This window comes from Lagopus leucura, unplaced genomic scaffold, assembly GCF_019238085.1.
Source record: "Lagopus leucura isolate 7727_CA_CO unplaced genomic scaffold, USGS_WTPT01 Super-Scaffold_100001, whole genome shotgun sequence".
Taxonomy (NCBI): domain Eukaryota; kingdom Metazoa; phylum Chordata; class Aves; order Galliformes; family Phasianidae; genus Lagopus; species Lagopus leucura.
This window is the reverse complement of record NW_024962262.1, coordinates 65,040,516-65,065,202: the sequence shown is the minus strand read 5'-3', so window position 1 is coordinate 65,065,202 and position 24,687 is coordinate 65,040,516. Positions and strand designations below refer to the sequence as shown.

At 34.8% G+C, this 24,687-nt stretch overlaps 1 protein-coding gene across 12 annotated transcripts in view; it reads left to right on the top strand.

The window, feature by feature from the left end:
- Nucleotides 1-24,687, top strand: part of DMD (dystrophin) — a 986,794-nt gene that overhangs the window by 234,516 nt on the left and 727,591 nt on the right. The gene's annotated exons all lie outside the window — the stretch shown is intronic.

Sequence of the window (24,687 nt, the reverse complement as noted above, 5' to 3'; positions counted from 1 at the left end):
AGAAGAGACTGACAGAGCTGGGTTTGTTTAGACCTAGGCAATCTCATTGCAATATGCAGGTAGGTAGCAGGAGAGTATTGTGAAGACAGTCTTCTTGGTTTCTTCACAGGCAGTAATAAGAGAAATTAAAATTTGATGGAAAAATGTTTTACCTTGAAGGCAGTTGAACAGTGTAGCAAGTGCCTAGAAAAGCTGTGAGATCGCTTTTCTTGGATGTACTCAGAAATTACTGGACAAGACATTGAGCAACCTAATAGAGTTTGGCCCCTATTTTAGGTCGAATTGTGATGATGACATAGTCTAGAGAGGTGCCTTCAAAGCTGAATTTTTCTGGCAGTGTCACTTGTCAAACAAGACTTCTCTTTACAAAAGCTGACGAGTCTTGTTGTTTATCAAGGGGTTTTTTTGTTTGTTTGTTTGTTTGTTTTTAATCTACCACTGCTATTACTTATTAACATGATAGTAGTAAGGATAGAAACCTTTCTAAAAGTTGTTATCCTGTCTTCCACCTTCTGGGCCTCATACTCTGAGGTGATTTGAGAGTAGACGTTATCTGTCACACTTTGTGGTTCACTTTTACCCTTGGGTTGATTCAGATTTCTTGGATAAATGGCATTTGTTTCTCATGAGCCATCATTCCTTTTCCAATTTATCGCACAGTTATTTCTACGCATACTTTGGTTTGCGACAGTTCATTTAACTGGTCACTCTCTATGACCTCCCAAACTATTTCAGGATGGGAAACTCTGCCCTGAATACAAATTCAAGTCATTTAGTTTCTCAGCATTTGTCTTGTTGTCTTTGTGTGCTGTTGTTATCCTGACCCTTTTGTTCTACAAAGTCTCTAGGGGAATACATCTCTGGATATGATAAAGAGAAGGATGATTACTAGTCTACAAATTTTACTAATTGTTCCTTCTTAACCACTCTTCATTGTGGCTTTTTACATTGAGACTGTTATTACCCTTTCTCTTTTTTTCCATTTGGATATGATTTTAACTTTTTGACTGATTATGCTTCTAATATCTGTTCTTCAGTCCTGCTGAATTTCTTTTGCTTGAGTCTTCATCTCTGCCTTTTAAGATGCTCATTTGCTACCTGCTCCCTTGTGATTAAATCCTGAATACCTGGAAGCAGGTATCTTACTTCCTTTTATTTCTAAAGCAGTGGTCCTTTATAATCTTGATTACTGATTATTCTGTGTTGGCTTTTTTTTGTTTTTTGTTTCTTTTTTCTCTTAAGGAAACTGTTCTCTCTTGCCTGTTTGCTATTTCAGTGTCAGTGATTTGTTTTTATTTTTTTTTTTCTCTCTTTCAGCTGCTTCTTTTTCTGTGTTCTTTTTCCCTACATTTTTAAAGAAGGCTGAGAGTACTTGTTTGTGTATAATATTGTGTTTGTTTCTCAAACTTGCTGAATTATCGAAGAACAATGTTAGTTAATGGCAGGTTGCTTTAGCTCCCTTTTGCTTCTACAGCGCCTCCCTTTTTTTTTTTTTGTTTTATTTTTTTCCCTACACCACAGAAAAAATAAATTGTATGTTACTACAATACTTTGCAATACAATTCCTTTAATTTAGGAATAAAACTGTCACTTTAGTCCTTGGAAAGTATTGAAAAAATGTCTGCTATTTTTAGCTGTACTTCCTATGTTTTTGTTTGCTAGTAGTCTTTTTTATTCTTGCTGCTTATGATATTCATGCATTTCCATTATAACTGTGATACTATCTGTCATTTTACCTGTTATTTTTCAATGTATTTGATTCCCACCTTAGGACAGTGTTATTCAGTACTAAACATGAGAGAAAAGGAAAAACAGAATGTTTAGTTTTCAACCATTTGTGAAGTAAGGCTAATGGAAAAAAAATTAGGCCTTCTTTACTGTAGTAAAATGTTTTAATGTGGTTCTAAGGTCATTAAATTGACAGACTTCTTTATTATCTATGTTGAAGTAATTGAGGATCTTCAACCACAATCATAAAATTACTAGTTCTGAATTATACCACCTTTTGTAGTTGTTTTTTTCATAGTGTTTTTGTATGTGTGTTCGCAAAGTCCTTTGATAGTTGACAAATGGTGCATGCTAAACAGATAAATTCTTTCTTTCAAACTTTCCTGTTAATCCACTAAGCCCTAAGATATATGATACAAGGTAAGCAACCGTCCATAAATTTGATTGAAAAAAATCACAGGACAGCTCAAAACAAATTCAAAGAAGAAAGGATTGCACTTGCATTAAAATGGATAAGCATTACATGATGCATGTTCTGATGCCTGGTTTTTATTAGGCAATTCATCTAAATTAGTGTAATAGATCCAAAGGAAATACTGACAGGGTTATGAAGAGCCTGTGCTTCAGTTAATGTCTTAGAAGATCTCTCTGTGCTGAGAGTTAAGGAATTTCCATGGATTTGTACTTCATTAGTACAAGTTTTTATGTTGATGCGTGCTGATTATGAATCAGAGGGGAAAGTCAATACTGTCATTCACTGCGGTGTTGGAAGACTGTACTAATTTCTAACGGCAGTGATGAGTTTGATCTAACTCCAGATGCCAGGACACAGCATTTCAAATGCCAGTAAACTCATTCTCACCTGGCATACACTCCACATAGAACAGCCACCAATCAGTATCTACTCGACATGAAATACATTGGACTCAGTACCAGGCAGGGAATGTAGGAGGAGGAAGCAGACTGGAACATTTTGTTCCTGGCATGGCAATCTTCTGTCAAGTGTCTTGTACCAGCTGGGTGAGTAAAATTGCTCAGCTCACAAGCATCATTCTGTCTGATCCAGTCTTCTTTCTGAATTAATTCAGAAAAAATAATTAAAAAAAAAATAAAAAAAAATCCTGTGGTTTTACCAACCTCACTGAAGGGAATAAAAACTTTTTCCAATAAAAATCTGAGCAATATACCGATGGCACTGAGATAGTGCTATTACCTTGAAGTCAAGAGCATATCCTATCTAGAAGGATGGTAACACTTGAATAGAAAGTTGAGCGAGGATTCAATGGTTTGAGAAGTACCCATGAGTAATCCTGACTTTCAGATTTTAAAAGATGCCTGGAAAGTTAAGGAAGGATGCTTTCAAATCTTAGAAGTTGTGGAAATTGGATTAAAGTCATAAGAAGAAGAAAAATAGAGGGATTTTGGACAGAAGTTGCATTTTAACTATTGCATTGAAATGAAGTACATAATTTTATACTATTTCTACAATGCAGTGCCATTTTATTTATTGTTTCCTGCTTTTGTTATGAAGGACTCTACTTTTCCAAAAGTAAATGAAAAATGAGCTTTACCCTTACTGAGTGCTAATCTTCAAAGTACGTTAAAAATATTAATTAAACTTCACCAAAATCCCTGTAAGAACTGTATGCAAGCATTATCATCCTTTCACAGATGGTAAAAGCAGTTAACACTTCTCTGGTAATGCTGGAGAAAACAACTTTTGTTTCCAGAAACCCATCCAGTTTTTTGTTTTTTGTTTTGTTTTTAAGTTAAAATCTATCATTACTGAGGTTGCTGTGAAGTGGAAAAAAGCATTCTGGATTTTAATAAGCTGTTATATTTCTATACCTCAAATTGGAAATGTGTGTAATGTGCTGCTCTGAATTCAAGCTGATTTATTTTAAACTTCAGAGGAGTTACTTTTGGTCATGGGTGAGTTAGTCGCAATCCATTGCTAGTTTTCTGAACAAGGGCTGTTGTTTAAACTGTACTGAATCAAATTCTTTGTTACAAGGTTTAATAAAGCAGCAGAGTGATGTCTGGCCTAGTCAGCCGTTCTTTGAATTAAAGGGGAAGCTTAACATTGCTTGCAATTAATTATCTGAGATTTGCCAATATTTTTTTCTTTATGTAAGCTTGCATGCTTTGAAAATTAGCTTTGAATTATGTAATTCTCAAATTTTAAAAGTTGCCAGCTAATCTATGATTAAGCTTTTTATACTTTCATATTGCTATTGAGTCCAGAGTATTTCATAAATGTGAACAGAATTTTAATGTGAAGACTAAAGTATTAGATAGAATTCCAGCAAGTACAAGCTGTTTACTCAGTTGTACAGGTTGGGAACATAGCGTAGAGAAGCATTCATCCCCTGAAATACAGACTGATGGGAATATCAAGTTTACCACACTTAATTTACTACTAAAGTATCAAAGTTTGGATATGTAGGTTGCCATGAAAGTAATGCCTCCTATTTATTTCCATGGAAAATGCATCAGATGCAGAGTATGATAGCACAATTTGTTAGAACAAACGCTCAGCTACAAAACACTATTTTGCAACATAGTCACCACCATGAACTGTGCATTTTCACCAGTAATGAACAAGAACCTACTTGCTGCACTCATAAAAATCTGCACCAGCTGAGATGACTGACCCTGTTGCCACTGCTGAAATGAACCATCCACTGCTTCAGTATGCTCTCATCCATGGCTTGGTCTCCACAAACATTCAGCAAGCATCAGTAATGTCAGTGGGTGCAATTTTTTCCTCATGAAGGAATTCATTGCCACACCTTTTCTTCATCTACACTTCCATGTCAGCCACCATTGGGTCAGACAGCCCTTCTGCTGCCATCTGTCACACAACAACAAGATGTAATGGAGTATTAGTGGGAAAGTTCCATTTCTACTGCCATACTACCAACATCTGCCTCTGAAGTTGTGGGCCAACATAATGAAGTAAGAGGCATTATTTTCAGAGCAGCCCTCATATGCTTGTTTTAGCAGGGTTTTTTTTTGTTTGTTTGTTTGTTTTTGTAATGTAAGCATCCTGTTGGAAAATGTTTGATAATATTGCTATCAGAAAGTTTGCTGTGATAAAACTAAAACCAGGAACTACAGAGTTATTGTGCTTTGAACTGTGACTGGAGTGTTTTAAATCTTTATTTTGTAGAATGTTCATCACCTTTCTTCAGTACAGTTTTACTGAATAATCAATTATCACTCCACTGACAGGAATTAGTCTGTAGTGACTTACATATGCTGAGAAGTGCCAGAGTTCATCCTCATATTTGTGATACTGCAGTGAACAGAGATAGCAGGATTCAGTGACTGTGACACTGTGTTATAAATTATTCTGACCCACAACTCGTTTCCAGTCATTCAATTCTGAGTCAGTATGTGGTTGTAAATACGATTCTTGGTGAGTTTGCCTTGTGCTTACTTTTTTTCATTCTTCTTTAATTTGTATTTCGTACAGCTAATTCCAAATATAACAGAATTCAAGAGTTTACATTCTTTCAAGACAAAAAGTGCCCTGCACAAAATAAACTAAAGTGGTCTCAGTATTCATCAATAGAAAGCCTTAGTAGTTAGTAAGTGTAATTAGAATAGCAGTGTCTACTAACTGGGGAGAATGCCAGCTTGTACATACAACTTACTTACAAAACATGTTCTGTATACATGGCCAGGTACTTAAGCAGTGCTTCCCCAGCAGATGTATACCAAACCGACATGAATGATTTTCAATTACCTATACTTAATTGTCTTATATTCTGCAGCCTCTGTTCCTCAGTCCTTTGCATGTAACAAAACAATGTGATAGCAGTAGTTAATGATGTGCTGTAGGTGAAGTAAAGAGAGTCAGTTTTCTGCTGCTCATTATTTAAATTTGATATTTTTAAGAAGGCTGTCAAACTTTGTTTTACATATTTGTAGATTTCTGTATTTACATCCTAAACAGTATATTTTTTTAATGCATTTTATGCTTAAATTAGATCTGAAGTTTTGTTTTCTTCACAATAATGTTCTTGCCTTTGTTGGTGATTATTGTAACTGAAATAAGTCTGCAGTTGAAATTGAAGACAAAGTTTTAAATTACAAAATCTTTATTAGCATCTTAGCTCCACAATAGGTGAGTTGGCTCTTGGACTAAAATTAGAATAGAACACTAAAGGAGATACTCATTCCTTTAAGGTCATTTGGCAGTCTGTGCCTAGAGGGCCATAACACACCTCTATAATGGCTTATTGAGCACAACCTAATAAAGGAAAAAATTGCTGCTAGGCTCTTGTGCCAAGAGCCTCCAGTTTTCTGAATATAAATAAGCATTTTACCTATTGAACTACAGCAGCAGAGGTGTTCAAGTAAAAAGTACACCTTTTGGAAACAGAAGGTTATATTCTGTATGGAACCTGTTCTGTATTTGACTCTGTGATTCAGTAGTGTTTTGTTTTGTTTTGTTTTTTGTCTAAAGATTCTTTGGTAATGGCAGTATACGGTATCTCTCTGGAAGAGCAGCCATCAACTTGTTTGGGATTATGTGGGGTGAAAAATCAATGAAAGGATAGAGAATGCAGTAACATAAGAACACAGTTGTGGTTTTTGTTTGTTTTTGTTTGTTTTCCTTTGAAATACATTAGTTGATTTCTTCCATCTTAGAAGTATTTGCACTTTAGTGGTATCTGTTGAGGTGTTTTTCTTTTTCATTGGAGCCACACAGTACATTTGAAGTCTCTGGTTTTGTTTTGGTGGGTTTTTTGCTTGTTTGTTTTTGTGCCCAGTGTATTTTGTCAGGCAGGGCAGAAATGCCTTTGCTTATCTTTTTCTTTTTGATACTGAAATCCACAAATCAGTTACGGAAATGACTTGGTAAAGAGAGAGCATGGAGGAAGATCCAGAGAGCCAAGTTTCTGACGTGCATGTGCCTGCGCATTTTGCAGTACTGCTCAAAACGAGAAGACACGACTTGTTAACTTGTAAAATTGAGAATATAAGTACTGCTGAGTAAGAAGAAATGAAAACACTGTGTCTGTGTAGGACAGGCTCTTTTCTCTTGCTTGCTCTCTGAGCATCATTTTTAGTGCCTTTTTGGATTGTGGTGCAGTCTCCGTGATCCATCTTTGGGAAAAATCTCTTTTCGTCATTTCTGAGGCTTGTGCTGGGAGCCATTTGTGTTCTTTTCTGGAATCTCTCACTTAGTTTGTGCTGCTAGCTCATACCTTGCTCTCCTGACTGCATGTGTACTATAGAAACACCTCATGACATCCTAAGTGACTTTTAAAACAGGAGCAATCTTTTCACCCTCCTGTGTGCTACACCTTAACCAGATGGCTTCAGCCAGAATAGCATGAATTGATAGATTCCCTTTTTGGAGAGTGATCTCACCTTCTCTTGATAGGCACATACTATATACATATATATGTTACTAGAGAGAATATACATACCATGTATTATCTATAGCAATATTTGGAATACATAATAGTATACAGCAATATTAGTAAAGTCCATACTATAAATCATATTTCTAAAGAAGTAAAGCATATACTCACCATTAAACTTGACATAACATAAAAATTTGTGATCAAGAGGACTGTTAGGTGTTTTGCCATTAGTAAAACTAAGTTTCTTACTTTGACATTACAGTCCCATGCTCAATTTCTGTACTGTCATAAGTTTTTATACCGGTTCCTAATCAGGTGAATGTGAAAGTTTTCCTATGGCTTTCTTGCCACTTCAGTAATGGACAGAAGAACATATTTGTACTGTGTACATAACAGGGAGCGAGGACTCAAAAAAGCATAGAATACCAGTACTTTGTGGTGGACCTGAATGATATCCAAGCATTTGCAACCTCACTTTGTTTATTTACTTATGCATAGATTCTGCTTTTGGGTTATAAGCAAATGAAATAAAAATATGCTGTTTGTTTCAGTAGAGCAATTAGTGTACCTCAGGGCAAGATAGTAGACTTTTCTCCTTTTCCAGAAGGCTGTTCTTATTGCTTTTTCAGATAACTTATTTTAATTTGCTTTACTGCAAAATTACTTAAATAGTCAATAGTATCCTTACAGTCTGTTTTACAAGTGTATAGCAGGTTATTAAGCTCAGAGCAGTCCTGTTTTTGATGTCTGTTTAACTCAACAAATTAGCTTTAGCTCATAAATCCTCAGGGCATGTGTACTCCTTATCACAAGCTGGGGTAGAAGAAACAAGAACTTATTATGGTAATTTATTGAACGAAACCATTTTTCATAGAGCATGGGAAAAATGCAGAGTTGAAGTCCTGTCAGAACGGTTTTATTTCATTCCTGCTCATTAATAATAATTACACAAGCGGGTCCATCAGATGCCATTTTAAAATTGTCAACATCTGCTACCAGAAGTGTTTACAGTCATTTTGATACATTACTGTACTTCAGTAGTTAAGTGTGGATCAGCAAAACATTGCATTTACAGTCATTCACACAGAATTACAGTAGAAAGAATGTAGAATTATATAAGAAAACTCAGATGAAATAAAGAATAAAATCTTTGTTAGCTAGAAAATCAGAGTATACTGAATATAACCAGTATTATTGACTGCTATCACAATTAATAATATAAGTAATTGTATTAGAAATGTGTTAAAAGTATCATTGTTTATAATGCTTTATTTGTGTTAATGTTATGCTGAATTTTATATTTTATATTTTATATTGCCATAATTCTGTAGACTCAGACCTTGTGGCCAAACCGAAATAGTATGTTCATGTGGCTGGACTTTGTAGATGAGTTGAATTCATTTAGTAGCATATTTGATTAAGCTGAACTTTGGCTGGAAGTATGGCTAGGGTTTACTATCAAATTTCTCTAAATAGCAATCTTTCTTTGATTTAACTATACATCTATGGCACTATTACTCTGTGTCATGGGAGCTACTGTGGTCTTATGTAATGCTACATTTTGTTAAAATGTTATTCAGGGATAAATAAGATGCTGCCCAATTCATTAATGAATTCTAATGTTTGTAAGGAGCCTTATCCATTTCTTTAAAACTCTTGAGTGCATATTATCTGTTCAGGAAATGTTTAATAATGTTCATGAATATGCATTCTGGTTGTTCATGTAAGAAGGAATTTACTGTTCTTTAATTAATTTATTAAGTTCTTCTGAAGAAGTCTTGACATTGCTGTGACTCTTCTGTCCATCTCTGTTTATTGCCTACTGGTTGTATAGATCTTTTTTAAGCAGTTGAATAGATGCTTGTTGCTTCCTGGTTCAGCTGTCAGTGGTAGGCGAGATGTTTAGATGCTGTTTGTTAAAGCAGAGGTCAACAGCTTACAGCAGAATGCACAAGCTAACATCAATTCCTGGAAGGTGATCCCTGAAAAAGTTTTCCTCTGAAGAAGAGCCTAAGAAACAAGGGAGGAAGAGAATATCCCTTTACCGGAGGCACTGGAAACAGCTGAGCCTCATCTAAGCCAAAGAGCAAAAGAAAGATGAATGCTACTGGAGACCATCTCCTACAGGAGATGGAGGCATTCCTTTTTTAACCTAACTTGATGTCTTTGGAGAGTTGCTGCTTTCTAGGCTCTTCACAAGTTGCAGAGATACCTGCAATGTCCAACCTCAGGTTGCTACATCTTGCTACTCATCCATGTGAGCAACAGTGATACTGATAGAGACTGATAGAGTGACCTCAAGTGTATGAAGAAAGACTGCTGAGGCCTGAAGAGTATAGGGGCCAGGTGGTGTTCTGTTCTGTCCTTGTTGGTAAACAAGAAAGGCTCAAAAACAGAGTAGACAAATTTTTGTGTCAACACCTGTCTGCACAGGTAAAGTGAAGACATGTTTGGGAGATAGCACAAGGAGAGGCTTCTTTCAGCTCTTCCCCATATGAATAACCAGTATGAATGAGATTGATATGAGAAACAAAAAAGGGAATTGGAAGTCCATGGACAGCTGCAGAGCTGTGACCTCATTGAGACTGCAGAGACATGAGGTTGCTCTCATGATTGTGCTGCAGTGAATGAATACCAGCTTTCAGAAAAGATGGGCTGAGAATATGGGGGAGAGAAGTTGTGCGCATTCGGAAGTTTTATTGGAGAAAGCATGAGGAATGGAAGAGGAGGACCATCAAATACTGTGTTTTCCAGAACTACAGTAGGTTTTCTTGTATTTGTTAACAAATTCTGGAAAATGTTAAGGTAACTGGAATTCCCTAAGAGTGATAGATTAGAACTTTTTATGTACTAGTCCATTAGGAACTGAAATGACACTACTGATTTATGGCATATTGGCCACTTGTCATCAGAAGTTCAGATGGTAGTGATTTCTTCATTCTTTATTCAAAGAATTTATTCCTTTATTCAAAGGAATATCCTAGAGGTGAGACGCCTCATTGTGTGTTTCTGAGGTGTTTGTTTTACTTTTTGAAAGGTTTGAGTTTTCCACTGTAGCTACCTTATTTGAGTATACTCTAATTGCATACCGCAGAGAAACACAAATTTTCCAGTTGTTCAGTGGATTTCTAATTCTCATTAAACTTATTTCTTTATAATGTTCCACTCCTGGGTTTTTTCCTCCTTGAATACCTGGTGTAATGTAGCATTCAGAAAGTTCTAACATTTGAGCAAAGACTTGTAGAATACAGACATGACGAAAGGAGTCAGGTCTGTATGATGTTTGCATGTTCTTCAATAATAAAACACTATTAATTCTGGCTCGCTGTTTGCTAGGAGCACACAGAAACTGTAGAACGTATGCTTTTCAAAATGTTTTCCTTTGATTCTGCTTGCTTTATTTTCCTATAGCTTTCTTGGTATGGGATATTTCATCTTTGTTATTTGTCTGCTTAGTACCTTTCTTATAACTTCTTTCATTGAACAGTATCCTTGTTAGCACTGAATTTTCAGTAGAAGGCATAAATACTTCCCCAGGGAGGTGGTGGAGTCACCGACCCTGGGGGTGTTCAAGGAAAGACTGGATGTTGTGTTGAGGGACATGGTTTAGTGGGAGCTATTGGGAATAGGTGAACGGTTGGACTGGGTGATCTTTTAGGTCTTTTCCAACCTTGGTGATTCTATGATTCTATGATTCTACTTGTACAGAGAGCAGGGACATCTGTACACTACAGTTGCATCTCTTTGAATTAAAAATGAGAGTTCATGAGAGTTAATGTCTTATTAATAGGGTAATATCACAGAATCACAGAAATACCAAGGTTGGAAAAGGCCTACCTCTTATCTGTGAGTCATTTGTGATATCAAAATACAGTTACATTGTAGAGGCTTGAAACTTGATCAATATGTATCATTTGCAGTGCCACAGCTGCAGTGCTTAAAGTAAGTGTAATTTCATTTGCCTGAGTGGTCTGAATGGAAGGAAAATCTGAATGGTCCATGTGTGATGGAAAGATTTGGGAGATTTAGTTATCATGTTTGTCTGCTGGTATATCACATTTGCTTAAGATGATTTTGCTGCCATAACTGTATCTGCTGAAGAGCTTTAGATGGGTAAGGTCATTGTGTAATTATTCAAATTTTTTAGATTATTGTTCACTGCTCACACATTTGCCTTGGGATTGATAAGACATTCAAGGAGCATTTGCTCTTAACATGTCTCTCTGGCCCATTGGGATTCAGTGGGAGGAATGGTTTGGGAAAGCCACTTTGTCCCCACTGTAACTGTGTCTGTGCTTGAAAGAAACTAAATGCCTCAAATTCCAAGAAGTCTGTCATTCTGGAATTAGAAATATGCAGGTTGAAACACGTTAGAATCTTCCATGTTTTATGAAACATGGCTTATGCATATGTTCTATGAAGGTGCAGAATATATATTACTGCAGTATTAACATTGCAGCTTAATAAAATATTTTACTTCTCTGTGACTAGTTTCACATCTGTTTGTCCTCACTGAATCTGGCAGAGTTTCAATTTTAGTATGAGTACTACATTTCTGTGGAGATGGGATTGCTTCTTGGAGTGCTGGGCAAGCTTGCCCCTCTGCTTAGATGCATGTGGTTCACAACCATGGCCAAAGGTTGCTTAGGAGCCTGACTGCTGAATAAGAAGCCATTGCAAATGCTGTCCAGGCATAAGGACAATTTTGTGTTTCTCTTGGACATTTCGTAGGTTGTTTGGAGACCTATTTGGTTCTTGTCATTTCAGATGTATCTTTCAGTTTGGGGTTTTGGTTGTGGGATGTTTTCTGTTTTCTGAGTTGGCATTGTTTTTGTTTTGCTTTTATGAACTTTGTTTAACCAGCTGTTTGTAATTTACCCTAAAAAGACTGTGTTCCGCTTAAGGAATTTAAATCTCTAAGTAGGACTGGGCATGTATTTCACATCTTTAGATGTATAATAGATTTTATAGTTAAAGGCTTAAAGACTAATTGCATGTCTTCAGAACATCTTTATTCCTCTCAAAGCCTTTTTTTTTCTGCTAGCATTCCTAGTGCTGGATACTTCAAAAAACTTTGATCGTGAATGTTGCTTATTCTTATTTTGTTTATGCCTGAGCCCTGTACTTACAAACATTGCTTAATATTTCAGCTTTGAGAACTCATATTTGTAAAACAAATATGCAGAAGCTATGGAGGACATGAGCAAGAAATACGTTTTTTTTGCAAAGTGCTAATAGACTTAGATTCTTTGATTTTTTTCTTTAACTTTTTATTGTTGTTTCAAGGGGCGTAAGCTAAGGCTTAGTATGATATAACCTCTTTAGTTATAAACAGTTAACTCATGAGGTGAAATAGAACTGTTTCAAAAGAATCAAAATAGTAGTAAAGCTGAGTAGCTTAACTTCAAGATAAAATGACTGCAAATGAGTCTTATTGTTTACTAGAAGCTAAGTCTTAAAGAATCGAGGGTAAAAAGAAAGACTTTACAATTCCGTGAAATTTTTAGTTAGAAGAGTTGAATAAGAGAGAGAATCGGAGATAGGATAAAGGATAACTTTCATGGTGTTGTAATAGGCTTCTATTAACGAATTGCAAGATACCATTAGAAAAAACAAGATACCATTAGAAAAAACCATTGTGGTAAAGGAGTTTGGATATGAGAATGAAAAGTGCACTACCTAGAAATGTACGCTGAATAAATATACAATTATATTTGTTTGGCTACTCAGTCCAAAGTTGATGTAATTTTATCCATTTTAAAAAAGAGATTTTTTCAAGATCTTGTAATTAATACCTGTAAGTAAAAAGGTAAATGGTGTTATACTAAGTGAAGAATTAAAATAATAACATTAAAATATATGCTGAGTAATATTCAGATTTACCCTAGATTTTTTTTTTTTTACCTGTTCTGTTGCTTCAGTCTTTTTCAAGACTGTTGTTTGAATTACTTGCGTCTTCTTAATTAGCATAACATATAATGTATCTTTTTAAAATGCTTTTACTTGCTCTTGTTTACATTATACTTGCTGCCATTATCTGTCTCCATCTTCTTCACATGTTCTGTTGTATTATTTGCTGTTAAAAACATATGGGTTGTATGCACAGAGTCACTGTGATGTCTTTAGTCTAATGTCTTTTTAGAGTTTGTAAGAACAACCATACATGGTTTATTTTATTACTATCATTTTTGCCCACTTATTGCATCCATGTATTTCCTCTTAATTGAATTATTAAAAAAAAAAAAAAAAAAAAAAAAAAAAAAAAAAAAAAAAGTGGAGAAACAAAAAATTGAAACTCTACAATAATCTGTAGTAAGAGTGTATAACTGGAAAGAAATTGCTATCTACTCTGATGTAAAAGTAAGGAGAGGAATAGAAAAAGAGGCTACCTGGTTATCTATTGAGTTCTGTTTTCTGCAGTTTCAGGGAAACGTGTCATGATAATTTTTTTATTAAGTTTCTCAATTTCTGTCATAGTCAGTTACCTACTTTGCCCATCTCAGAATCCCACTGTCTGAGAAATCTCTCTGACATTTTTTTTTAGCATTTTCTAGTGCATATTTATTTAGTACTATTTAGTATTTAGTATTATTCAGCATTTATTTAGCATTATTTTATGGGTTTTTTTATTCGTGTGCCACTGTTGTCCTTGAGCTTGAAGTTGCTTTTTTGTCTGTTTTTACTCCACGTTAACAGTTGTAAGGAATAGTTGTACCTGTGTTCAGCCTTTGTTAGGTTCTCAGTAGGCTTTTGTACTTTTCTGTTGTCTCCCACTGTAAGACTATAAGTTCTTCTGTTTTACTACTTGTTTGTTGTTTCTGAACATTTGATCTGAACTGTATGTAGAATTCTAGCTCAGTTCTTACTAATGCCTTTTGCAATAAGATCAATATTCCGTTTACTGAAAAGTAGTCATGTTTTTCTTTCGAGATTGATATTTGAAAAAACGAACAACAAAACCCCCCGCTAATCAAATAATATAGCTTTTTTTCCTTTCCTTATTTGAAACTTTGAAACATTTTTTGACTAGTTTTATCAGCTTTGATCCTCAAACTCTCTAAATTTATTCTTGGAAAGTAAAACACAATTTCTAGGCCTTTTGTTGTTGAGTCCAAGCAAATGCAATAACCTACCTTTAAAATCTGTCATACAAGCAATAAGTATTTTCCTGAACTATTACAGTCCCTGAACTTGTGTTTCAAGTTATCATCCTATTTTGGGGGATGAAGATCATGGAGAAAATGTTTACTTGGGAATTGAGAAAAATGTGAGGAAAATCTCTTAACAGTGAAGATAAAAATGAGTTTATTATATGAGCCAGTACTGTAGAGCTGATTTTAGTAATCTCTTACACATCTTTCCTTCAGGATGTGCTTTTCTTGTTACCCAGGAAATCTTGAGATCATTAGTCAAGAAACTGTTATTAATAATATTAGGTAGAATTGTTTCTGGAATTAAAGTGCTGCTAGATAATTGTAAACAGATTCTAATAAATCAATTGCTTAGCATCCAAAGTTCTAATAACTATTTTTCGTTTCGTATATGGCATAAATATTATATGTTCTGCTGCAGTTCTTAAACTTGCTATATGTATTTTAATGTTTATTCGACACATGCATAATATACCAGTTGGAATCCCAGTCACATTTGATCACTCCTATTGCAGCACGCACAACTATTGCAGCTTGCATAGTAGTTGTTATGATGTCCTCAAACACAGACTGGCTCAACTGAGCTGTAGGATTTTTTGCTCTCGCAGCCAGAAAGTCAACCATATCCCGGGCTGCATCCAAAGAAGCATGGTCAGGAGGTCAAAGGAGGTGTCCCTCCTCTTTATTCTGCTGGTGAGAGCTCACCTGGAGTGCTGCATCTAGATGTGGAGTCCTCAGTACAGGACAGACATGGTCCTTTTGGAGAACATCCAGAGGAAGGCCACAGAAAATCATTCAAGAGTTGGAACACTTCCCCTTTGAGGACAGACTGAGAGAGCTGGGGCTGTTCAGCATGGGGAAGAGAAGGCCCTGAGGAGACCAGGAATGGCCTTTCAGTATCTGAAGGGCAACTGTAAGAAAGAAGGTGGCAGACTCTCTAGCAGGGCCTATTGTGATAGGCAAAAGGAAATGGCTTCAAATTAGAGAAAAGATTTTGATTGGATATAAGGAAGAAGTTTTTTACAGTAAGTGTGATGAGACACTGGAACAAGATGCCCAGAGAAGTGGTGGATGCCCCATCCCTGGAGACATTCAAGGTCGTACTGGACCAGGTTCTAGATCCTGATGTAGCTGTAGGTGCATTGTTCATTGTGGGAGATTTGGACTAGATAGCCTTCCGACTCAAAGGATTCTATGATTCTGTGTTTTTTAATTCTCATGAGGTCTTTTGTGCTGCCCCAGACTCATCATTGTCATGTACATTTATATTTAATGCATAAGGCTGAGGCATGCGCTCTGTTTAAATAGAGGTACTAAAATGTTGATTCCATGAGTCAAGAAAGTATTTATTGCTTTCAAAATACCCTGCTTTACCTTTGGTTATTTCACTACGTCTCTAGCAAGAGCAAAATATAAAATTGCATTTTCTTTGGCTTCCTCAAAACAAGTTCTCATTTTCATTCATATTTTTACTCCAGTATTAATTTGCATCCTGAAATGATCTTGACACTTCACATATGGTTCATTGGCAAACACTCAAAAAGGAATCTATTTGGAACCTGTTCAGGTTCCGTTGAAACAATTTTCTCCTATGGGCACCTTCTCCCCTAATCTGCTCCCCACCCAGGGACAGATGTTCTATTTGATAACTATTTCACCAGAGTCTGTTAGAAAAAGTAAAGTTTTTATTGTTCTGTTTATAAAATGTTAAAGGTGGAAAACACGTAGTAAGATACTCTACAGAAAACACTGTACAGGACAGAAAAGCAAAGGTATGCTAACAGAATCTTTTCACTATGAAAAACAATGATGTAAATAATGAAAAAGGGATTAGAATAGAATAGAATTAGAATAGAATGGGTTATCTCAAAACAGTTGGCTATCTCAAAACTGATTACTGTGCCACAGACACCTACGCTGTTGCTTGGAGTTATATTCACTCGTATCTCTCCTGAATGTATTTAACAACTTGATTGTGAAGTGAGGATAGGAGCGTACTGTGCCCTGAGCAGAACAGCATCCCAGTATGTGGCCTAATAGGCTCAGCAGGGCTCTAATTTAAGATCTGCTAGTGATTACAAATAAATAAATAAAAAAAACCCCACAATATGTATTTGCCCATTCTGTCTGGATGACGACACACCAGTTTACCTTTATGTGAAACATGAACCAATGTTTCCAGCTGAAAAATTATTAAATTATCTCAGAACAGCATAGTGAGCTTGAGGTTCTCTGATTGTCCAGTAGTAACAGTATTCTCCCCTCAGCTAATTACATGTAAATTTTTTTGTTTCTAATTATTAAACAACTATTTGACTAACTTGCTGGAGGACAGAATGCAGGCAGAAAATAATCAGTTGATCAAAACTTGCAATTTAAAAAATGATTGGCATGGCATGTATTGGGTATGTGTTGTGTTATTGCACAATAATGTATTTATTCTTCAAATAATATTCTAATTCAAGTTAAAAATCTTTCCCCATTACAAGAAATTCTTCCGAATTTTATATACATAGGCAATTTTAAGTAGGAATAGCTGTGATTATATATAAAATTTAGTTACTTGTGTTTTTACAAAACATATACTTTTTAAGGGGAGGTACACTTCTTTTTTGTCAGTTACAGTTTCGGCTTCTCAAGACTTCACTTGGATTCTGTGCACGTGTTGCATGTAAGAGCCAATATTAACTAAGGATTGGCCTTTCTTTAGGTGCAGGAGTAACACATCCATTATTAGCAAGGTACTTACTCTTTGAATTTAAAAGTGACACATGTCAAATCAACCTTTACTGATTAATTCCTGGCAAAATTTTAAGTCAAATATTAGATGTGTAACAAGAATTTATAGTTAATTATGTTCACTTATGTCTTGGAAAGATATTCAAAGGTCATTTGATTTATTTAGTTAGTTAGTTAGTTAGTTATTTTGCATTTTTACATGCTCTGGCCCATGTTAATGAAAAACTGGATTTTTTTATTTGAGGTAATATTGTTTGCAATGGATTTAAACCTTTTGTATTATTATTATTTTTTAATGGAGTGTGATATATTTAACCACTTTTACACCTGAGGTTGACCTCAAGTTAGGACTTTTTTTTGCTTCTGTTTCAGGACTTCTCAGACTTTCTGTTGTATTTTTTTATCAGTACAAAAATAGGAACAGCTTAGTTTTAATTTACATCCAATTAAGTCTGTCTTTGGCATTTTGTTGCTTATTTTTCTATTTGCTTTTCTTAAATTTCATACAGAATCAGTTGTTTTTGGGGCCCTAAGGGGGAACAGTAATCAGTGATTGTACTGACTCAGCTCTTGTCATTTTTTTAGCAATTAAAGAGGCATGGTGGTTGCATGTTGCACCTAAATTTTATAGGATACTCGTACAATGACAACTCTTTTTTTTTTTTTTTGCTTTGCATGCATGTTTACAGCCAATCCAATTAGACAGAATTTTCCCAGTGTGTCGTTAACTGATAATCTGGAATCAGATGGAATTACTACTGTGCATCTTTCAGAGAACTGCAGAATGTTTTATGAAATACTATAGCAGAAATATTTTTACTTTGATATTATTGCCATAGTTTTCATGCTGAGTGACAAGGATTGATTAGACAGAAATGCCTAAGGGAAAAAATAGTACTTTTATACATGTTTAACTTCAAAAAATGACAAATGTACAATACTTTGAAACATTGGCCTGTTTTTGTTTGTTTGTTTGTTTCGTTTCTCAAATATTCATAGCATAATTATTGTTCAGGTACCTACTTTTCTTAACAATTTTGTATAGCATTCCCAAGTTTGGCTATTATTCAGGATATTTTTTTTTATCTTCCTTTATTTTCATCTCTCTTCAGTAGGCAGTGGTTAATAGCGTGCGTTTTAGTTCTTTTTCTCCGTCCTTCCCTTACCTCACTGAATTGCAATAAAAGGTTTTGAGTAAGTTAACTGCTTTCAGCAATTAATGTTTATTAATACAAAGTTGGGTATTGCATTATATTTCCCAGCAAACTGATGATGTTATGCTTACTGCTACTAAAATCCTACTGTTTTCTCTCTAATAAAAATTTTTATATTACATATATACATATAAAATATTAACTGATTTGTCCCTCCTTCATCAAGCTAACGTTTTGTTGCATTACAGTTTTGTATTTCTTTCTATCTTTATATTTTACTGTTAAGAAGCTATTTATGCTAGATAGAGCAACAAAAGTTATAATTTTACATAATATATATTTAACAGTGTAAGGAAACTGGAGGATCACTGCAACTGCTTAGTCTGCTTAGTTTCAAAACTAGAGGTAATGTCAAGTTTATTCAGCCAGGACAGTTCTTGCTTATCAGTTCAAGATTCATTTACACTTCTGTGGCAAAGCAGAGCATTCAGGGAGATTTAAGGTATTCTCTGCCTTTGAGGTGTTTTAATACCAAATACATTGGAATTCTACAACCCTTTATTCCCACAAATCCTGTCCTGTCTTTATAATTTTGAAAGGTAAGCACAAATATATTAATTTTCTGAAAAAAATTTCTTCATGCAGCTGTTAAGAGCTTATTTGATAGAGCCTGTAGTACAAAACATGACTGTAGTCAGCATTTTGAAATTATTCTGTACACCTGAACCACAAAGTTTAAAACATCTACTTTCTGAAGGAAATGTCTGCTGAAAACTTAATGGCATTTTCTTCAGGGAGTTTCAAACCTAGTTCTACTCTAGCTTCAATTATCTGTATGTATTTTTTTACCTTCCATTATCAGTTACTTTTTTTTTCTTTTTTTTTTTGTTTTTCGAACTGTGAGTTTTATTCTACAAAACAATGGACTGTGATCTTCATTCTTATTCATGTAGGCCACTTAACAGCATTCCAAAATTCCTACTTTTGCTTAGTCCTGTTTCAGATAATGCTGTAATTGCTTTTCTGTATCACTGGAATTTCTGTAAGATTGCAAACAATAAGTTATCTACCTCCCTGGAATGGAATACAATGAATTACATGGTAGAGCACTCCTGTTTAAGTTTTAGCTGTCTTTTCTGCAAGAGACTGAAATACAGTTTTATGCTTAGTTAATTTTTTTTCCATAAGTTGGCTAATGCACTAAAGAGTTAATTTTGCAAAGGTGGCTGTCGTCTGCTCTTGAACAGTTGTCTGCACTTTAACTTGTTAAAGAATTAACCATTTGCATTTCCAAGTTTCACTGTTTAGAGTTATGTGGTATATCATATGTTTTTAGTTTTTGTCTATCTGCAGGTCTACAACTATTCCTTGAGAGTGCTTGTAAAGATTTTTCATTTTGAACTTAGCGTGCAATCTGTTAATAGAGCATACAGAGCCCAAAATAACGTCAACTTTAAAAAACATTCAAAATAAGTCAGTGATTGAAGAGCAAAGGCAAGAGCTACTGATTAACCTTTGAGGATCTGTAGGTTTTTTGCTGAGATGTGTTATTCTAAGCAGTAGATGTCAGCAGAAAAAAATCGTTACCACTTCTGTTTCACACAATTTTATACAATTTCAACTGCGAATGTGGGTTCATCCAAGTCAAAACATGATCACCGTAAAGTATGTATGTTTTCAGGAAGGTCATTCAAAATATCTTGGCATTGTTGGATGTTATCACAGGCATTTGAATGTGTTTGAGAAGTTCAGTTTTGTTTTTGATGCTGAAAGGCTTACAAATGTACATATGTAAGAGACTAGTGAGCAAGTTGTTTCTGTTATTATGCATATTTTAAGAGCTTTCTGTCTGTGCATTGGAATGGAGAGTCAATATTCATAACATTTTGCAGTTGGTAGCAGTTTTGAGGTCCTAAAGTATTTTGTTTAGCTGCTTGTCAGTATGTCAGTTTAAACGTCCTATTTCCAAAGCATTTTTAATTAGCCCAAACAGTTACATAGATTACATAAACATTTGTATGTTGACCTGAAGAGCTACCACTTTGTCTGTCCCCATGAAATGTTTCCAAGTGGACTCACTTGACCAGCACAGCAAAATCGGTGGCTTCAGCCTTCACATTAAAAAGTACTGAAAACGTTTTTTCACTGATTTTCAGTTTTCAGTTGATTGTCATTTTGTTAAATGTTAAATAGGACAACATTTTTAAACACTTCTCCTTTGTCTTTATCTTAAATACTCCAGTTGAGGTTGGTGCCATCTTGGGAGTTAGTTCAAACACTGCAGGACTCAGTCCCTCATGTGATGAATTGATACTATGAAAAATCCATTTTACATTAGATTTCGTCTTAACTGAACAATCCAATATCTCCTTTAGTTAGCTTCTGTTGTACATCTTTTAAATCCTTCCTGAACAGCTGCATTTTGATATGGTAGTATTGTCTTCAGAAATTCCAATAAATGTTAATGTTTTGGTAGTATCATTAATAAGCCTTAAAATGAAAAATAGCTTTGATAGAGAGAAGGAAATAAAATAAGAGCAGCCTTTTTTCTTTTTTTTCTTTTTTTTCTTTTCTTTTTTTTCTTTTTTTTCTTTTTTTTCTTTTCTTTTTTTTCTTTTTTTTTCTTTTTCTTTTTTTTTAAGGGAACAAATCTGTATGATCTATGAAAATTCAAATCAACCTTGAGACTCTCCTTAAGTATATGGAAGAGAGGACAATGTTGGATTTTTTTAGTACAGTTTTCAAAATGTCATGTGAGACAGCAAGTAATACTAAAATATTTGGAATTTATTTTTCTTTTTGCTACTGCCATCTTGGTAGCCAATACTAACAGGCAATGTGTAGGTTTTAAATGTTACTGTTTTCTGTATTCCATACATTATGATTATCTGAAAATCCTACATATCAGTTTTGAGAACGAAGGATTTCTTGGATATGTATGGCTCGTTTTATTTTGCTACTCAGCACTGAATAAAGCTAAGTGTGTTTCAGAATTTGTCTCTCAAAAGGTAAAGGAATTTTATCAGCGATTTTTATATACAGTAATGAAAACTTTCTGGCAATGCAGTGGATATTTAAGCTTTTGCCTTTCAAAGTTACTTTGTTACCAGTTTGATGCAAAGAGCAAGTCAAATCTGCACAAATGATGTCAGTTATTTGCTTGTAGCTTTGAGAAAGCAAATTACTAAGGGATGGGAATGGGTATATTACTTCTAAGTAGACATTTGTCTGAAAATTGGAAGCAATATTTGGGTGAATATTTGTAATTTGCAGTCTGTGTGGCTGTATTTCGGTAATAAAACACTGCATTAAAAATGGTGGATTTTGTTCCTGTTGGTAGCTGTGTACAGTACACGTGCAGTACAGGAGCTTAAGTCTTTTATATCATCCTCAATTTCACTTATCTCTTGAAAGGGATTCTTTCCTCTTGAACTATAAATTTTGGCAAGGAATTGCTTATGGACAGAACATAAGGTGGAAAGGGCAAGCCACTTATGAACTGACTGGTGGATCTATTTTGAAGAGTTTGACTTTTTTTGCTGTGCGTGTATTTACTTCTTTGGCACTGCATCCTCCAGAGAGGAACTAGTTTCAGAACATTTCAGGTTTATTGTAGTCACCGATCCTCAATAGCCAACTAAGCAAAATTAAGTTGTTTAGACTTGTAATTTTGTTTGCTGGAAAATTGAGAAAATTTGTGCTAATAAAAATCAAAATATATTAAAATTTATTGGGGAAATTGCATTGAGTAAAACTTGTAATACCCTTTTAAATGCAGCAGCCCTTAATCAGAGGTGGATTGCTGCTTATTTCACAGTTCTAATGCTCCATGGTGAAACCTGATTCCTTCTGTTCCTTTGAGACTTGTTAGCCAAGCAGCTGTGACTCCAGATGAGCAAAATGTTATGCTAATGAAAATTCATAGAGGAGTTGTAGCTTTTCTGGTGTCTCCCTAGTAGCAGACAGGTTTTTCAGCCTGTGTTTTGGAAGCAGCAAGTGTTTTGTTTTATTTCTCTTGAGTTTTTCAAATGGACTGTCTAGCCAGTTATTTGGTGGATGTGGGGGAAAGTGAGAGGAAGACTCACTTAAGACCTTCCGTGGAAGGTGGTCTTCGAGCATCTCTGGTCAGAGAGTGATAATTCTTCTTCAAGGAAAGCATGTGAAGTCAGGGCCTTGCTCTGTATCTGAGGAAGTAAGCGTCTTCTGCAGCAAAGAACATACACTAAAGCAACAGTTCATAGGCCAGTTGAGCCTGTGGCTTGCAGGACATCAAAAAATATTCTCTGAGCCATAAGCTTCATGTGATATATCATAATTATACTACTACAAGCTCACTGTTTTCAATAATATTAGTCTGCAAGCATTAAGCTTTCAACAATAGAAGATTCCTCCCAGTAGCAACTGAGAAATTCATGCTGGATATTTTTTCTATAATGCTGTATTACTCTTGTTAAGGAACTGAAATCCTTTTCAGAGCTCTCCAAAGTATTTAAGATTCTTGTTTGATGAACATATTAATAGTATAATTTGTATTAAGGTTATAAAAATTCCTATTTTAAACTCTCTTTGGACTTGTAGTCTAATTTGCTTCTATTACTTGGAGTTCTTTCAATTCCTATCTCGAATGATCGCTGTCAAGAAAATGGATGGCAATATAAAGGACGTGTTGTTTCTGAATTGAATTTGGAAAAAATGCCCTGTTTTTGAAAATAATAATGATTTTTTTATTTCCTTCTTTTTAGTTTTTCTCTCTAAACTAGTATCTGAATATTAGCATAGTTTAACATACGGTGGTTAATTTTTTTAGAGATTACTTTTTTTGGAGAATATTTTTAGAGAGTATAGGATAGCCTGATAGATATTGCCCCCACAAATGAGAGCAGACATATTTTAGAAGAACTGGTGAAATTCCTTGCAAGAAAGTGTGTAAACTTAAATTTATTCTCTGTCTGGCTGCTAAGACTTCAAATATCAGAGTCAGTCTAACAGGTGGTAAAAAGAATATATTAGAATAGGAGGCAGAAAGGAAAAAATATGAAGGTAAAGGCATAATATAGGATAATAGAAATCTTTCCAGCTCTGATAATTCGAGAGCCTGCAAAGAAAAATTTAAGATTGAAATTCCATAATTTGCACCAATGGTTGTTTATCTATTTGTTGTGATTAAATATTTTTCTCTTATTTACCATATGGAGTCTGACAGCTGCTTTTTATCTGTCAGATAGAATGGGTGAACAGTTTTTGGCATGTAAGTTATTGTTTTTAAGATATTTATTTATTTTGTGAGGTATTGTGTAGATAAATGCATTGTATTTATAATTTATTAAGGTTTCTTTTTATAAGGTATTTCCCTGTTTGGTTACCAAAAGAGTTTAAAAAGGAAAATAATGAACAACAAATGGAAAAATCACTGGCATAAATGCTTGTTCTCTTTCAGAGTACATCCATGTATTTATAAAGACATGGATATTCATGTAAACATCAATTATGAGTAGACACCTAGGAGAAGTAAATGTTGTTTGTTTAAAATATTAATGAGAAGACAAGACAAAACTGGAATATTTCTAGTGAAGCATGTGAAGACAAAGCTATAGTGATTTCAGTTGGAGAAGTGATGTACATTTTTAAATGAGCAAATTGTATGTACTGTGATAATACTGAGATAATACATGGTGTGCATGTGGAAGGGAGTGGGGAGGGAACTGAGGCTGTTTTCATCAAGTTGTTTCTGTAGAATTAAACTTCTAGCTCTCTGTCATAATTTATTAAGCAAAGGTATGGAAGTAAGACAGAAATTCAAACTAAAAGCATTGATAGGACATATCTGTTGAGCCACGTGTTTTGTCTCCGTTTCCAGATTTTTGGGAAACATTCTTTTCTCTCAAAAGGACAGAAGGAAAAAGGAAATGCCACCTTCCAGCATTACTGAGTCTGCCAGAGTATATTAATAACTGTGTTATTTTTTCCTTTACTGAAATCTCGATTAAGCCAGAGTTGATTTAACAGAATCACATAATGATTTAGGTTGGAAGGGGCATCTGAAGGGATGCCCAGAGTAGGTTGTCCAGTCCAGGCCCAAGTCCCAGCAACTTTTGAAGATCTCCAAGGATGATACTCCACAACCTCTCTGTGCAACATGGACAGTAAAAACTCAGAGCTCCTGGTTTCTGCTAGCTCTTATGTGAAACATGTATGGACTTAATACTAAATTTCATGTCCACCGGTCTTTTTACACTTTGATTTTCTAGACGTAAGCGTAGGAGGTGAAATGTTGAGTCAAGATGAAACTCTTTCAATTATATATATATACATATATATGTACATTATTAAAATGACTGAATTCAATGTTCCTTAGAAATGTATGTTGTTATTTTTAGGTGTTGGAATCATTGCTTTGAGTGAACTCATTCACAAGATGATTTTTTTCCCCTATGTAACTGTTGCTTCCAATGATTAAATAATATTAAGAAAATGTACAAAGCATGACTCTGAAAATATGATTCCTTTTTTTCTTTTCCTGCAGTATTTATATAG